The sequence below is a fragment of the Lithobates pipiens genome, unplaced genomic scaffold, assembly GCF_037356315.1.
Source record: "Lithobates pipiens isolate NorthernLeopardFrog02 unplaced genomic scaffold, aLitPip1_a1.2 Scaffold_13, whole genome shotgun sequence".
Taxonomy (NCBI): Eukaryota; Metazoa; Chordata; class Amphibia; order Anura; family Ranidae; genus Lithobates; species Lithobates pipiens.
In genome coordinates this window covers 197,297,724-197,315,634 of record NW_027507718.1, presented here as the reverse complement: position 1 = coordinate 197,315,634, position 17,911 = coordinate 197,297,724, and the positions used below count along the sequence as shown (strand labels likewise).

General features: G+C 45.9%; 1 protein-coding gene across 1 annotated transcript in view; it reads right to left on the bottom strand.

Annotated features, from left to right (window-relative positions):
- The window catches only part of DNAH6 (dynein axonemal heavy chain 6), a 418,858-nt gene extending 410,903 nt beyond the window's left edge, over nucleotides 1-7,955 (bottom strand). Inside the window, exon 1 of the mRNA XM_077476093.1 lies at nucleotides 7,868-7,955. The gene's annotated coding sequence lies outside the window, so the exon portion shown is untranslated. The remainder of the gene's footprint in view (nucleotides 1-7,867) is intronic.
- Between the last annotated feature and the right edge of the window lie 9,956 nt (nucleotides 7,956-17,911).

Here is a 17,911-nt window from a genome sequence, read left to right as displayed (position 1 = left end):
TCAGTTTAGGCCGATACGTATTCTTCTACATATTTTTGGTAAAAAAAATCGCAATAAGCGATTATTGATTGGTTTGCGCAAAAGTTATAGCGTTTACAAAATAGGGATAGTTTTATAGCATTTTTATTAATAATTTTTTATTATTTTTTTTTTACTAGTAATGGCGGCGATCAGCGATTTTTATTGTGACTGCGACATTGTGGGGGACCCATCGGACATTTTTGACACATTTTTGGGACCATTGTCATTTATACAGTAATCACTGCTATATAAATGCAGTGATTCCTGTGTAAATGACATTGGCAGTGAAGGGGTTAACCAGGGGGTGGCAGTGTAGGGGTTAAGTGTTCCTAGGGGTGTGTTACTAACTGTGGGGGGTTTGGGCTTTCATTTAGTGAACACTGATCTCTGCTCCAATCACATGGAGCAGAGATCAGCGTCACTAGTTGCTAGGCAGAATGGAGAAATTCTGTTTACACGGCATTTCCTCCATTCGGCCGCTCCGTGAGACGATCGCTGGGATGCCCGCGGCGATTGAGTCCGCGGTCCCGCGACCGGACTCACGGGGGTCCCGACCAGCGCGGGAGCGCGCCGGCGGCGGCGCGCTCCCGATGGCAGGGCGGCATTGAATATTGGACGTACCTGTACGCCAATATGCCTGCCCGTGCCATTCTGTCGACGTACATCGTCGTGCGCTGGTCGGGAAGTGGTTAAACAATATAGAAAATTATTTTTAAGGTTTTACATAGCTACACCTGCAAAATGGGCCAACCTGAAGTGATCTAGCAGGACTTAATTTTTTGTGAAATCTCCCCTTATATATTCACATATTACCTATTGCTAGATTTAGGGCCAGTTCACACCACATTCAGTCCAGTGTTTTGTTTTTTGTATTTACATCAAAAAAGCATGGAAAGTAGGTTATATGGTTTCCAATGGAATAGTTCACACCAGTTCAGTCAGTTCCAGGGCGTTACAGTTCCAGAAAAAAAGTAGAACATGCTGCATTTTTCCTGCACTGGACTGTACTGGAACACGGTACAACGCATCAAAAATGCACCAGAATGCATTGGAGCGCATCAAAAATACACCAGAACCCTCATCTAGTAATTCTTCGAAATGGAGATCAGATGTCTCCCCAAATGTTATTGAAGTGACATCTTTGGTCCAACAAAATTATAAATATGAACACCTTCTAACTATAAACTCCCTTACTGGTACATCATTTCATAAAAAGTGGGAAAAATGGCCTAAAGCCACCACCTAGGCCCCTCTGGCATGTGCTTACTGCGCTCTATCACTCGCTGAGTTACACAAAGTATGTGTGTTATACTTATACTTATACTATTCTTTTTGATACAGATACTGTTAGAACCTGTCTTTACCACTGGGCTAACTATGTAATGATTATGGTTATCTCTGTAATGTGTACCTTCCTCTTTTCATTTCCCCGTTCCTTACTGTTGTACCCGACTAAATGCATTTCGGTCTCATACTGCATATCCTTCTGTATTATACTAAAATACCAATAAAAACTCAATGTTAAAAAAAAAAAAAAAACACCAAAACCCAGTACAGTGGAAAAAAATAAAAAAACTGGAAAAAATAAGAAAAAAAGCATCTGGAAACGCATTAAAAACAAAACGGAACGCGTTACAATTGTGCATGCAGAGATGTCTCCGGAACAGATCTGGAGTGCGTTTTTTGGTATAAAACAGCTCTTAAAGAGGAAGTAAACCCTGATGAGTTTACTTCCTCTTTCATTCCCTGCAAAGGCAAAGCATAATGGATTACTATGCATCGCATAGTAGTCCATTATGTGTCACTTACCTGACACAGGAGCCAGCGAAGTCGCCGCTGTCCCCTGTAGTCTGCCGCATCCATCTTCTTGGTGGGGTCTCGCAGCTCCGCCGCTGTTATTCGGCCAAGCCGCGATGACGTCACTCCCGCGCATGCGCACGGGAGCCGACACGCGCGGCAGCTCTGTCGTTGACAATGCCACGCTCAGTGCGCCTGCGCGCCGCTGTCTACGGCGCATGCGCCGTAGACAGCGGTGCCTGTTTTCGGGCAAATATCTCCTAAACCATATAGGTTTAGGAGATATTTCTTGGACCTACAGGTAAGCCTTAATCTAGGCTTACCTGTAGGTCAAAGTGTGTTGTAAGGGTTTACAACCACTTTAAAGGGGTTGTAGAGCTTTGTTTTTTTCTTTGTTTTTTTAACCACTTGCTTACTGGGCACTTAAACCCCCCTCAGTCCCAGACCAATTTTCAGCTTTCAGCGCTGATGCACTTTGAATGACAATTGCGCGGGCATACAACACTGTACCCAAATGAAATTTCTATCATTTTTTTCCCACAAATAGAGCTTTCTTTTGGTGGTATTTAGTTACAGCTCGGAGTTTTATTTTTTGCTAAACAAACAAAAAAAGATGCAAAAAAAAAAAAATCATGTTTTAATAGTTTGTTATAAAATTTTGCAAACGGGTCATTTTTCTCCTTCATTGAAGTGCGCTGATAAGGCGGCACTGATAGGCTGCATTGGTGGGCACTGATGGGCTGCATTGGTGGGCACTGATAGGCTGCATTGGTGGGCACTGATAGGCTGCACTTGTGGGCACTGATAGGCATAGTTAAGGCGGCACTAATAGGCACAGATAAGGCGGCACCGATGGGCACAGATAAGGCGGCACTGATGGGCAAAGATGGGCACAGATAAGATGGCACGGATGGGTGGCACGGATAAGTGGCACGGATGGGTGGCACGGATGGGCACTGATAGGTACCACAGATAGATGGGACTGATGGGCACTGATAGGTGGCACTGATAGGTGGCTCTGATAGGTGGCACTGCTGGGCACTGATGGGCGGCACTGCTGGGCACTGATGGGCGGCACTGCTGGGCACTGATGGGCGGCACTGGGGTGCAGCACCTTTGAGGCAGATTGGGTGGCACTGTGGGTGGCACTGTGAGTGGCACTGTGGGGTGGCACTGTGGGTGGCACTGTGGGTGGCACTGTGGGGTGGCACTGTGGGCATTATGGGCACAGACGGGGGGCACTTACTTTTACTTTGTTATTTTTCAGGATGGCACTGCGGGAGGCAGGTGGGCACTGGCAGGTGGCATGTGGTGCCTTTCATTGCTGGCCGTGATCGGGACTGATGTCCCGATCACGGCCGCCGGTGATCGGCTTTTTTTTTTTCTCCTCGCGCTGTCAGCGCGAGGAGGAATAATAGCCGATTACCGGCTCCGTTCTATCACATGATCAGCTGTCATTGGCTGACAGCTGATCACGTGATAAGGGGTCGGGATCGACCCCTTACACGGATCGGTGATCAGGCGAGTCTCACGGACTCGCCGATCACAGAGCGCGCCGCGCGCGCCCCTCAGGGGGCGCGCAGGCCGCTCGTAACCAGGACGACGTCAATAGACGTAGTCCTGGAAATCTAGGTCCGCGCTAATGCCGTCATTCGGCAATAGCGCGGTACCCAAGTGGTTAAATAACAAACATTTCATACTTACCTCCTCTGTGCAAGGGTTTTGCACAGAGTGGCCCCGATCCTCCATTTCTGGGGTCCCTCAGCATTGCTCCTGGCTCCTCCTCTTCTTGCGTTCCCCATCAGAGAGACGCTTTCCTAGGGGGTACCTGTGTGGGTGTACGCTCCAAGTCCTGCTGCTGCTGTGTCCATTGACACAGACAGCAGGAATCGGCCCCACCCCCGGCTCCCGTGTCACTGGATTTGGATGACAGCAGTGGGAGCCAATGGCTCCTTCTGCTATCAATCTATCCAATGAGAACCCAAGACAAAGCTGTGCTCGCCCTCGTCACTGGAAAGATCAGTTCAGGTAAGTAAGAGAGGGGGGGGGCTGGGTGGGGCTGCTGCACTACGGACGTTTTTTCACAGTGGCATAACTGGAACCTTCAGGGCCCGAATGCAAGAAACCATGGGGAGCCCGCCCTGACCCCTGGACAGGGCTCTTTTTTTCCTTTTCTCCGTATATATATATATATATATATATATATATTTATATATATATATATATATTTATACACACACACATATATAAAAACACACACATACCGTATATACTCGAGTATAGGCCGACCCGAATATAAGCCGAGGCCCCCAATTTACCCCCAAAAAAACTGGCAAACTTATTGACTCGTGTATAAGCCGAGGGTAAGACATGCCTGTCCATCCCTGTGTGTGTGTCCGTCCATCCCTGTGTGTCCGTCCATCCCTGTGTGTCCGTCCATCCCTGTGTGTCCGTCCATCCATCCCTGTGTGTGTGTGTGTCCATCCATCCCTGTGTGTGTGTGTCTCCATCCATCCATCCCTGTGTGTGTGTGTCTCCATCCATCCATCCATCCCTGTGTGTGTGTGTATCCATCCATCCATCCATCCCTGTGTGTGTGTGTATCCATCCGTGTGTGTGTGTGTGTGTGTGTGTGTGTGTGTGTGTGTGTGTGTGTGTGTGTGTGTGTGTGTGTGTGTGTGTGTCCAGCCTACCTGTGTCCCGAGCCTTTGTCCCGAGCCTCCGTCCCGTGCCTTGCCTCCTTGCCTCCGTGCCTTGCCGCCGTGCCTTGCCTCCGTCCCGTCCCGTGCCGTGCCTTGCCTTGCCTCCGTCCCGTGCCCTCTTCGTCGGCGCCTCGGCGGCCATTGTAAAATTCAAAAGCTGCGCCGCCGCCTTCGCCTGTGATAGGCGGAACACTGAATTTCCCAGCAGCCTGTGTTCCGCCTATCACGTACATCGTATCATCCTCGTCCGTAGTACGAGGATGATACGATGTCCGTGATAGGCGGAACACAGGCTGCTGGGAAATTCAGTGTTCCGCCTATCACAGGCGAAGGCGGAGCCGGAGGCGCGGCTTTTGAATTATAGAATGGCCGCTGTCTGTCTGCTCGACACGCTGATCGAGCGGGCAGACAGCGATGACTCGAGTATAAGCCGAGGGGGGCACTTTCAGCCTCAAAAAAGAGGCTGAAAATCTCGGCTTATACTCGAGTATATACGGTATATAAATGCACATATAAACCAGTGGCAGCTGGTGCTCAAAACTTTTAGGGGGGTGAAAGCAAACTGAAAAATTCAGGAAAAAAACATCAATTGCAGTCACTGTGCCCATCAAACACTGCCACTGTGCCCATCAAATGCCGCCACTGTGCCATCAAATGCCACCACTGTGCCATCAAATGTCGCCACTGAGCCCATCAAATGCTGCCACTGTGCCCATCAAACTCTGCTGCTGTGCAATCAAATGCTGCCAGTGTGCCCATCAATTGCCTCCACTGTACCATCAAACGCTGCCATTATGCCATCAAACGCCACCACTGTGCTCATCAAATGCCGTCACTGTGCCATCAAATGCCGCCACTGTGCCCATCAAATGCTGCCACGGTGCCATGCCGCCAGTGTCCCCATCAAATGCTGCCGTGTGCCATCAAATGCTGTAAATGTGCCATCAAATGCTGCCACTGTGAATCCCCGCCCCCTGCGTCCGCTCGCCATCTGCCCAGTACTTACCCTGTCTCGGTGGGGCAGCGGGTGATGGCCACGAGCAGGGTCCTCCGTGCATCTCCTGCCGTCCTCATCTCCCCTCCTCTCCTCCTGATAGGCGTCCAATAGCTGCGCCTAGTGTTTCAGCCAATCAGGTGACGGGTAACAGACCTGCACACCTGATTGGTGGATCAGTGTTAGGAAAGTGAATATTAATTCGCTTTTCTAAAACACCTGGGTAGACTGTGAGCGACAAGCATGGCACTCGCAGTTCACCTATTTTGAAGCCTATTAGAGCCTATGGCTCTAATAAGGTGCTTCAACCCACCCCACCCCCATCACTGTGATTCAGGTGCCTGGTACCCAAAAAGGGGCCGGGCACCTAAATATGGGGGTGGCAGTGGTGGCCATGGATAGATTTATGCTATGCATGAATCTATCCATTGGTCATAGTGGGGGTGGCTGGAGAGAGGGGGGGTGCCCATGCGCCCTTATGGACACACCGCCACTGATAAACACATGCACAAACATGCACACTCACATACATACATGAACACTAACACACACGCACATACAAGCACACACATATATAAACACACATACAGTAGATAGATAGTCTTATAAATAATGGCAGACCTTTACCTTAGCTCTTCCTGTTGGGTACTGCACTGTAGGGGGAGACAAAGAGCACAGCACACACTGTGCTTTCACTTTAGGTTAATGTGAGGAGCTCCCTGCACAGTGCCGATTACAGTTCCGCTGATGATCGGGGAGCTTGTTCTCAGCCGCCCCTGCCGCTCCTCCTATCGAAGCGTTAACCACTTCCGGACCGCCCACCGCCATTATACATCAGTACTTTGACGAGGAGTATCGTTGTTATGGCAGCAGATAGCTGCCATAACCCAGGTATCCTCTTCTTCAGCAGGCGGTCCGCTTCAAGGCAAAAGTGGTCTCTGCGGCGGATTCACCGCAAGATCACTTTTATTGGCTCTGGTAAGTGCCTTCTGCTGCTTACCGGAGCTGTTGGCAGCGGCGGAGGCGATCAGATCCTATCCCTAGCCTGACATGGAGACGAGTGAGGGGAAGATGGCCCCCCTGTCTCCATATCATTGCAGGGTGGAAGTGACATCAAAACGTCACTTCCGCCCATAGCTCTTAAAGGGACATTTTTTTTTTTTTTAAATGACAAAATTACTATTTATTTTTTTATTGCAATTTAGTGTAAATATGAGATCTGAGGTATTTTTGACCCCAGATCTCATATTTAAGAGGTCCTGACGTGCTTTTTTTTTTTTTTTAAAGAACAGTGTAAAAATAAAAAATAAAAGGTAAAATAAATAAGCATAAAAAAATTTAAATGTGTCCCCGTCCTGACGAGCGCATGTGCAGAAGTGAACGCATACGTAAGTAGCACCCGCATATGAAAACAGTGTTCAAACCACATGTGAGGTATCGCCGTGATCGGTAGAACAAGAACAATATAATAATAATTCTAGCCCTAGACCTCTTCTGTAACTGAAAACATGCAACCTGTAGAATTTTTTAAACGTCGCCTACGGAGATTATAATGGGTAAAAGTTATTCACCATTCCACGAGCGGGCACACTTTTGAACAGTGACATGTTGGGTATCACTTTACTCGGCGTAACATTATCTTTCACAATATAAAAAAAATTGGGATAACGTTACTGTTGTCTTATTTTTTCATTTAAAAAAGTTTATTTTTTCAAAAAAAAAGTGCAATTGTAAGACTGCTGCGCAAATACGGTGTGACGGAAAGTACTGCAGTGACTGCCATTTTATTGTCTAGGGTGTTAGAAAAAAAATGTATAAAGTTTTGGGGTTCTAAGTAATTTTCTAACAAAAAAAAAACAGTTTTTAACTTGTAAACAACACATCTTAGAAAGAGGCTCGGTCCTTAAGTGGTTTTAATGCATAGAATGCATTAAGGTGAAAAACCTTAAGGGTTTACAACCCCTTTAGACTAGAATGCATACCTAAAGCCTGCCATACACTATACAATCTGGTTATACAATTTCTTCACAATTTCCTTTAGATTCATCAAAACTATTTCATAGGATGATAATCATAAAAAAAAATCCATATGCTTTTTATCAGATCAGGCAGGCGCTTGTGCTACATATTTGATGGCAGATATAAAGGAGATTATACAGTCAGATTGTATAGTGTATGATCAAATGTATACATATTTCTAACTCTAATCTTTAAACAGATTTCATATCCATACAGCAGCGTTTAGGACTATAGTATTGTAATTGTCTCCTTCACTCTGTACTGAAATGACAGAAAAATAATAGCTACATACATATTTTATTAAACATTCTATGCAATGAAGGGAGAGACTTACCGACCGACCAGAAACTAAATGTTTTCCAGGTCCCGAGAGTGTTTACAGTTGCCTAGCAACATCCGCTTGTCTCCGTACACTGGGACCGGGGTGGGCGGAGCTCAGCCTGCGCAGTTACCAGGGTGAAGCTCTGCAAATGACAGGTACGGATCGCTGCCTGGGAAGCTCTGATCCCCGTACAGCTCCACCATGATAAATAGGGCGATCTGTCACACAGACCGCCTGTCCGTGTCAATGTATACATTACATATGGCAAAGGGCAATAAAAGGCATGCCGATCTGACGAAAATCTGACAAAAATGATTTACAGGTATCAAAATATGTGAGTTTACTGATAAGAAAAATAAACTTAGGGTAGTCCTCACTAAGAATACAATTTTGATTTTGAAACTAAGAATACAATTTTGATTTTGAAACTAAGAATCCGATTTTGATTTTGAAACTAAAGGCAACAAATTTACTGCTCGTTCACACACGCTTTGGTTCCTTGATAAGCGATCCACACACAGATCGCTCCTCCGACACCAAAGCTTGGTGAGGGGACCTGCTTCACCCCTTCGGTTTTGGGACGCTTGCAGAGAGGCCCAGTTCACTTGAATCGGTTGCTAAAAAGGACAAAGCAAAGCATCGAGGCCACAGTGTACAAACGCCCCCGGGCGCTGCCTTGGCGGCTAAAAGGGGTAATGGCTGGGGGGAGGGAAAAGCACAGATCAACTGCAGGGTTTTAACCACCCCTTAACAGCTAGTGTAAACAAGCCTTACTTCAGCTCCGGAAGATCTATCCCCCCCCCCCCCCCACCCCCCATGACTAGGCCATTTTTTGCAATCTGGCACTGCATTACTTTACCAGATAAATGCGCGATCATGCGATGCTGTACCCAAATAATTTTTTTTCCCAGAAATAGAGCTTTTTTTTGGTGATATTTGATCACCTCTGGGGTTTTTTTTTTTTTTTTTGCGCTATAAACAAAAAAAGAGTGACAGTTTTGAAAAAACAAAACAACATATATTACTTTCTGCTATAAGGCCTGATTCACACCTATGCATTTTTAGAGCTTTTTGCATTTTGCAGATTTGCACTACAGAACGTGTTCCATAGGAAACCATGTCACTTCCAGACCGCCACACAAAAAAATTGGGCTAACTTTACTGTTGTCTTATTTTTTTTATTAAAAAAAAAGTGTATTTTTTCCAAAAAACATGCGCTTGTAAGACATTTTCTAGAAAAAAAAACAGTTTTTAACTTGTAAACAACAAATCTCAGAAAGAGGCTTGGTCCATAACCACTAGAGATCCGCGCTATAGCCGAATGACGGCTACAGCGCGGACCTGCTTTGCCGGGACTACGTCTATTGACGTCGTCCCATGCATGAGCGGCCTGCGCGCCCCCTGAGGGGCACGTGCGGCGCGCTCTGTGATCAGCGAGTCTATGAGACTCGCCTGATCACGGATCGGAGCAAGGGGTCCTGACCCCTTACCACGTGATCAGCTGTCAGCCAATGACAGCTGATCATGTGACAAAACAGAGCTGGTAATCGGCTATTTTTCCTCCTCGCGCTGACAGAAAAAAAAGCCGATCAATGACATCAGTCCCGATCACGGCCAGCTTATCCGTGCCCACCTGCCCCCTGCCAGTACCACCCAGATATTAAAAAAGTGCCAACCAGCAGTGCCACCCATCAGTGCCCATAGTGCCATACATCAGTGCCATACATCAGTGCCATACATCAGTGCCCACAGTGCCATACATCAGTACCCACAGTGCCACCTATCAGTGCCCACAGTGCCACCTATCAGTGCCCACAATCTGCCTCAACAACAGTGCTGCGCCTCAGTGCCACATATCCGTGCCCATTAGTGTCATCTACCAGTGCCCAGCAGTGCCACCTATCAGAGCCACCTATCAGTGCCACCTATCAGTGCCCATCAGTCCCATCTATCAGTGGTACCTATCAGTGCCACCCATCCGTGCCACCTATCAGTGCCATCTTATCTTTGCCCATCAGTGCCGCCTTATCTGTGCCCATCAGTACTGCCTTATCTGTGCCTATCGGTGCCACCTTATCTGTGCCTATCAGTGCCCACCAGTGCAGCCTATCAGTGCCCACCAGTGCCGCCTATCAGTGCCCACCAGTGCCGCCTCATCAGCGCATTTCAATGAAGGAGAAAAATGACCTGTTTGCAAAATTTTATAACAAACTATTAAACATGATTTTTTATTTATTTTTTTATTTTGCATCTTTTTTTGTTTGTTTAGCAAAAAATAAAACTCTCAGCTGTAATTAAATACCACCAAAAGAAAGCTCTATTTGTGGGAAAAAAATGATAAAAATTTAATTTGGGTACAGTGTTGTATGGCCGCGCAATTGTCATTCAAAGTGCATCAGCGCTGAAAGCTGAAAATTGGTCTGGGCAGGAGGGGGGTTTAAGTGCCCAGTAAGCAAGTGGTTAAAGAGGAGTTTCCCCTAAAAAAAAAATTAAAAGTCAGCAGATACAAATACTGCAACTGCTGACTTTTAATAATCAGACACCTGTCCCAGGGTCCAGCGATGCGGGGGAATGAAGCCCTGCTCGTCCCCCTCATCTGGGACCTGTCATGTGTCCCAGATGACTGACAGGAGGGAGGGGGCAGAGCTGAGCCCTTCTTGCACCGAGGGAAGTGACGCCAGGAGCCCAGGCACTGAAGGAGGAAGACTAAGCCCCTGTACACACGGTCGGACATTCTGCCAACCAAATCCGTCGGATTTTGTCCGACGGATTGTGTCGGAAGGATTGTGTCCGAAACTGTTGCATACACACGGTCGGACCAAGTTGTCTGATTTTGCGGTTGCCAAGAACGCGGTGACCTAAGCCGTGTACGGCGGAACTAGAAAAGGGAAGTTCAGTAGCACGTCCGGCACCCTTTGGGCTCCTTCTGCTGATCTCGTGTCTATCGCATGTTAGTAGAAGTTTGGTGAGAGACGATTCGCGCTTTTCAGATTTGTGATTCAGATCGCTACAGCTCTTCAGTTTGTGCTTGTCTTTGCGTATCTGATAATCAGTGCGTGTAGTCAGTAAGTATTTGCTTCTCATTGTGGACTATATCTTGGTATAGTACGCTTTGAAAGGCATTTTTTTATTGTCTGCTTGCTTCTGCTATTCAGGTCGTTCTTTCAGGCCTTGCTGTTTATCGGTGCTTTCTGGTGTCCATTCTGACGAGCCGACCGTTTTGAAACCATGTTTCGTGTACGTACTCGTCGTAGAGTTTATGCTGTGCAAGGGCTTCATGTTGGGGTTCTTACTTTGACACAAGCCCGGTCCATGAACAGGGAGGGGAGGCATTTGTGGACCAAGAATTGGTTGCGCCAGCGTGACCAGTTCTCGCACATGCCTTTGCTCCGTGAGATCCGGGAGAATAATCCTGATGATTTCAGGAATTATCTCCGGATGACGGACCCCGTTTTTCACCGTCTGCTGGCTTTGCTGACCCCTTATATCAGCCGGCAGGATACCTGCATGCGGCAAGCCATCACTCCGGAGCAGAGGCTCATTGCCACGTTGCGCTACTTGGCGACTGGGAGAAGCCATCAGGACCTCAAGTTCTCTACAGGCATCTCCCCCCAGGCTCTGGGGCTCATTATTCCAGAGACCTGTTCTGCCATCATTCAGGTCCTGCAGAAGGACTATATGAAGGTAAGTTTTATCCTTTAACATCACATTCTATGTATTTCATGCTCGCTAATGTCTTGCATTTCTTTCCTCATTCCCTAATTACCATCATTGCAATATGCTCTAATTCATATACTCTGCCCCTTTGTCCTCAGGCATATTTGCCTCACCAACTTCCCCACCATGCTCTTCTTGGCCCATAAAACTATAGTCTAGTCACTTACCAATGTCTTTTTGTCAGCTCCATAGTATTTCTTTTGCCTAAACACCCCCTACAAAGGTTATGTGTGTGCTTCAATTTATGCAGAGTCACATTTTTTTTTTTGGTGGTTGTGCCAAACTCATTAGGAACCCCCTTCTCCCCAACTGCTAGGTCAGCTGATAGCAATCCTCTATCTGATGACTTTACCAAACCCAATACACACTATACCAACCTTTTTGATGCTCACATTTATGGATGAATTTACCTAAGCATGTAGTGCAAGGGCCTGCCTCAATACTTTCAAATGCTATTATTTTATTTTTTAACCTATTAATTATCTTGATATGTAATAGCAGAATGTCGAAAAGTGCTTCCATTTTGGTTTCTTTTTGGTATTATGACACTTCTTACCTGTCCGGTGGGCTGCCAATAGTGTAACTAAGGAGGGCCTTCCCAAAGTAGCACACATTATTTAGCCATTCAGCTCTCAATCAAGTGGAGAGGGTTACCTGTCCTAAACACCCCCCCCTCATTTTTTAGCAAGGGCCCATCAGGTGGGGGGATATGGGGGGGGGGGGGCGATGACTCTCATAAGGGGACATTAGACTTTAGGCTTTAAATACTCAGTTCCCAAAATGTTTGACTAATTTTGACCAGAAATGTTGGTGTCTAATCTGCTTGCAATGTTGATTTGTCAAATGACTAATTTTTGTTCTTGTTTCACTCCACAGTGTCCTTCAATGCCACAGGAATGGCAGACTGTGGCCTCCCACTTTGCCAGTCGTTTGAACTTTCCCAATTGTGGAGGAGCAATAGATGGGAAGCACGTCCACATCGTCCCACCACCCAACTCGGGGTCGTACTATTATAACTACAAGGGGTTTCATAGTATCGTGATGTTGGCGGTGGTGTCTGCGACATATGAGTTTTTGTATGTGGACGTGGGGCAAAATGGATGGATGTCGGATGGTGGAGTCTTCGCACGGACGGAGTTCTACTGGCGTCTCCAGAGTGGCAGTCTGGGCTTGCCACCCCCAGAGGAGAATCAGGAAGGACTCCCGTTCGTCTTTGTCACGGATGAGGAGTTTGCCCTGGCGAACCATCTGATGCGGCCTTTCCCCATGAGGACCCTCACCCCAGACCATAGGATTTTTAATTTCCGCCTGTCCAGAGCCCGCAGAGTGATTGAGAACACTTTTGGTATACTGGTTCCGCCTTTTTCTTACGCCTATTCACATGGCGGAATACAAACTGAATCAAATAGTGCTGGTGTGCTGTGTTCTGCACAATTATTTGAAAAAAATTTCTGTGAACTATGTGGTCTCAGTTGGCCAACAAGAAGCAGACTTGCTGGAAAATGCAGATAACCTCACGGGCCTTGAACATGCTCACCCTGGCTTGCCCCCCCAAAGCGCCCGTGAGGTTAGAACACAATACATGGACTACTTTGTGGGTAGGGGGGCCATTGATTTGCCAGACAATGTGTGAGCGGCATTTTAATAATAAATTTTGATCTGAAACTCCTTCATTTACTGCTTAGCTTGGTTTTAGGTGTCTCCTAGGTATAATTAGGTTTTTTCAAGTTGTGCCTTTTTCACCAACAGTGCAAACCCAAGTATAGAGCGAGATGAGGGGACAGTCTCTTCTTCAGATAATGTTATTATGTTGTGGGTCTGCTACACACACACCTTCTTTTTGTAACTAATGTATGTAGTGCATTACTGACCAAAATCGTGCTCTTTTTCTGCACCATGGCAGGAAAATGGCATGATTGTCAAAATTTACACCTCACTGTGGGTGTTTTTTATTAAAGGCACATCCACTATGCACTACAAGTGCACTGCAAAAGTACACCTGAAACTGCACTTGGAGTGCAAAGTGGAGTTGCCTTTAGTAAATCACACTCCTTCTCAGCACAAACTTAAATTTTACTCCAAATACATTTTTGGTGCCATGAAAAAGGAAGCCACACATTGTTGATAATTAAACTTTTTAATCCAAGCACATTCACATGTGCGTTTCGAAAAGGTTTTTACAACAAACCAAGAAATTGTGTGTTTCAAAAACAGAGTTTAATCAAAATTTGTTTTACTTGGTGTTTTTTGGGTAAACATGCATGTATCAAACCGTAAAATACAGAACACAGGAACTTACGAAGTTCAACTTTGAAAAGTGAAGACAATATCAGACCTGAGTACGTACAAACTGGGCTGATATTGCCTTCATCACATGGGGTGTCACCCCTGAAAAATCCAAATTTGGAAGATGCACACAGTGTGTCAACATGTGCTATCACCCATCATGGGAGATCAATGTACATGCTTTGGGGCTGCAACCCCTTCATCTCAGACACTTTACACAAAACACATACATTGATCCCCCATGATGGGAGATAGCGCATGTTTACACACTCTGTGCATTTCCAAATTTGTAATTTTGAGAAATACAACATTTTGTTTTTAAAAGAGCAAAAATAAAACCCTATCTAGTTTTTGGTGTTTCACACTCTCCCCAAAACATCAATGATGTTCTTAATTTTTTTTTTAACATCATTGATGTTTTGCAGGATATTTTCCAAATCCCGATTCCACCCCATCATCTCCCCAATCTGGATCTGGGCACTTTCACTGGTAAAATGTGAATCTTCTTCCACATCACCTACAAAACAAAGCAAAAAAAAAACACCATGTAATAAAAATATGGTGACATACATTGATGAGCTTACCGGAAGCTGTGTTCTCCGACACTCACCTATTGTGGTGACAATTTGCCCAACCTCCACGATCTCTCCTTCCTCCTCCTCCTCCTGTTCCTCTGTTTCTGCTTTTGGAAGTTGGCCTTCTTTGGGAGGGGTGGGGTCCCTGGTGTCCTCATACTTGCCGAGTCTTCTCTCCCCTATGAGAAATGGAAAAAAATAAACAATTAGCACACAGAGGGCAGAATTAACAGTATGAAACATTGTTTGGAAGTGTTGTACAATTGTTTATTTTGGCCGAGCTTCAAGGTCATAACATTATTGGGGACACTGTGTTCAGCTGGAATACTTACCGGAAGAACGATGTTTCGTATGAACGAATGAAACCATGAACTTGAAAGTGGCCATTTTAAAATGCACAACATGAACTCAAAGCACATGGAGCAGTATGCAAGCAATAATAATCATATGAACACACGACAACTACTTACTTTTGTCAAGAACACGCTTGATCCTTATGTACTGCTCGTGCTCCCTCAGTTTCAGGTCTGACCAGTGTTTTCTCAGTTGATCCATGGATCGGTGTACCCCAAAATTCTTATGAAGACTCTTCACAACTTTATTCATGATCTTGGCCTTTCTGATATTTGGGTTTGGGTAAGGTCCATACTTCCCATCATAGTCGGTCCTGTTCAATATGTCCACCATCTCCAACATCTCTCCAAAAGACATATTTGAGGCCTTAAATCTTCTCTTCCTGGATCGGGACATTTCAGGCTCCGGGCTTTCCTCACCCTCCTCCTCGTTAGTGGAATTATTAGTGCGCACCTGTGTTCTCTGCGCCATGTGCTCTCCTCACTGCGCCGGAAACGAAGGGGCGGGGAATAGTCTGGAAAGAACGTCAGGGGCGGGCGGAGTTTCACACATGCGCACTGTATATAAAACGCAACACGCGTGTGTCGTCCGTACGATCGGTGAACAGAGGGAGAAGCTGAGGCGACGAACGTGCAAACGAAGGTAACATTTTGAACTTGGTACATCACTAGGCTACACTGCTTCTAGATTGAGGCCTGCATTAGTGGAGTTTAGCCTGACATTAGGGTTTGTCTTGTGTTGTGTCTTGCAGACATTATGGACGGGTTCAATGACCATAGCTTCCTCCCTCTGTTCATCGATAAATACAGAGACATGCCCATTCTGTGGCAATCAACACACCCACTATATAGTAACAAACAAAAGAGGCAGGCAGCACTGTTGCAACTGGTTGACTTTGTGAAGCCGGTGGTCCCCAGGGCAGATGTAAAATATTTAAAAAAGAAAATTGGTAACCTCAGGAGTACATATCTGAAGGAGAGGAAGAAGGTGCTGAAGTCCGTGAAATCTGGAGCTTCAGCAGATGACGTTTATGTACCCACCCTGTGGTATTATGACAGGATGCATTTTCTGTCAGACCAGGCTGATGTCAGAGAATCCCTCTCTACTCTTCCTTCCACGCGTCCTATGCTCCATTCCACACCCGCTGAGTCTTCCGATGCCCAACCTGGGCCTTCCACTCAGGAAGAACTGTGGGAGCCCAGCTTGAGCCAGGTATAGTATTGTTGTACATATTTGTGGAGTCAAAATGAATAACTTGATTTTTGCTCACTAATTGCTGAGTTTAGAAAGTGTTTCACATATCAATAGACAGTAGTGGCTCAAACCTTTGGGACAAGAAAGAAAAATGCTGGGCTCAGAATGATAGTCTTTTCTATTGGTTAACAATTTGCAACAGTGTTGATGTGAAAATTGTGTGTGTTTGATGAACCAAAAACTAAAACGATGTCCCTTTTTCATACACAGGAAGACATCAGCCAGGAGGAGGGTGTGGAATTCAGCAGCCAGGAGGTAACTGTGGAAAGCGGCAGCCAGGAGGAGGCGGGGGTAAGCGGCAGCCAGGCGGTGGGCAGCCAAAGGAGCCTCACTGAATGCCAGGTCCCTCCCCTCCACCTTCCACGCAAAAGGGCGAGAAAGGGGGGGAATGTTGAGGAGTCGGCCCTGAGGCTGATTGGTGAGGCTTCTGCGGCACTCCAAGCAAAACCCACTGACCAAGAGGCCTTTGCCGCCATGGTTGCGTGCAAGCTTGATAAAATGGAGGAGGGGCAACAGATCTTGTGTGAGGAGGTTATTCTCCACACCCTCCACAAGGGTCTGTTGGGCAAAATGACACAAACAACACACTTGTGTGATTTGGCCCATGCCCCTCCGCCTCCTCCTTCTGCCACACCTCCAGCACCACAGCCACAGCCTGGAAGGAAGCATGGAAGAAAGACCAGAGAGTGATGACCTGGGTTCAGTCTGGTCTGACAGAAGATGCAGCCTGATGTAGTACCACAGCCTGGGAACATAGATGTCATCTGCTGCTGTTCCGTGTTTCATGAACTTCAGGACCAGACTTCTCTCCCTCAGACATGTATTCCTCAGGCCACCAAGTTTTGCGTTGAAATAGTTGATGTGTGTCCTGGGGGCAAAAGGCTTCACGAATCTCCCCAGTTTCAACAGCGCTGCCTCCCTCTTTATTTGTTACTGACACCAAAATAAAGGTATTTTTTGTTTTGAAGAAATACTTGCATATGTGTTTTACTTCCAAAAGGCCAGTTTATTTGTGAGCAGGCAGGTACATTTCAAAAATACAAAATGAAATAAATAACAAGGAGTACCAACACTAAACAACCTCCTGTAGATTAAAAAAGAAAAACAAAATATAAAAAATAGAATAATGTTGTTGTGGTAAGTTTACACACCAAAAAAAGGACAAATGAGCAAACTGCCTTTTTTTTTTGTAAATTTTTATTTATTAACAGTTTTATCAACACACACAGTACAACACACATATACCAACCCCCCCCCCCCCCCCTTAATCCCCTGTGCGAGCAAACTGCCTCTAAAGGAGATTTTTAGGGAATCACAAAAAAAAAGCATCCAAAAAAGAATAAACCAAATCTAAAATTGTGTAGATGTGACGCAAACTAAAATTGTATTGCTGAAATGGTTAAAAAAGAGTAATGAAATACGTTCGGGAGAAGTGTATGTGACTATGAGCATCAAAAGAAGTTCGTTCTTGCAGCATTGTAAAGAACAAGAGAATGCGCTTCATGAAATAATTTTTAACATTGCAGCGTGACGAATGTGCTATATCGATTACGAGCAGTAGTTTTACCCGAACGAGCGCTTCCGTGTCGGAATTTGAATGTGAGCATGAGTGGCACCTTGTCCATCGGAGTAGGCTACACATGATCGGAGTATTTCCGATCGGACCAGTTGGTCGGAAAATATTTCCAACAAGTTGGAATATTGGGTCCGATGGATATTCCGACTGAATCAGTCCAATGCATACCACACACATTCGGATTATTCGACAACACGGTCCGATAGGACATATTCCGACGGATTCTCCAATCGTGTGTACAAGGGCTAAGAGGGACCCCCCCCTAGCAACAGGCATTTAGAGGTGAGTAAAAAA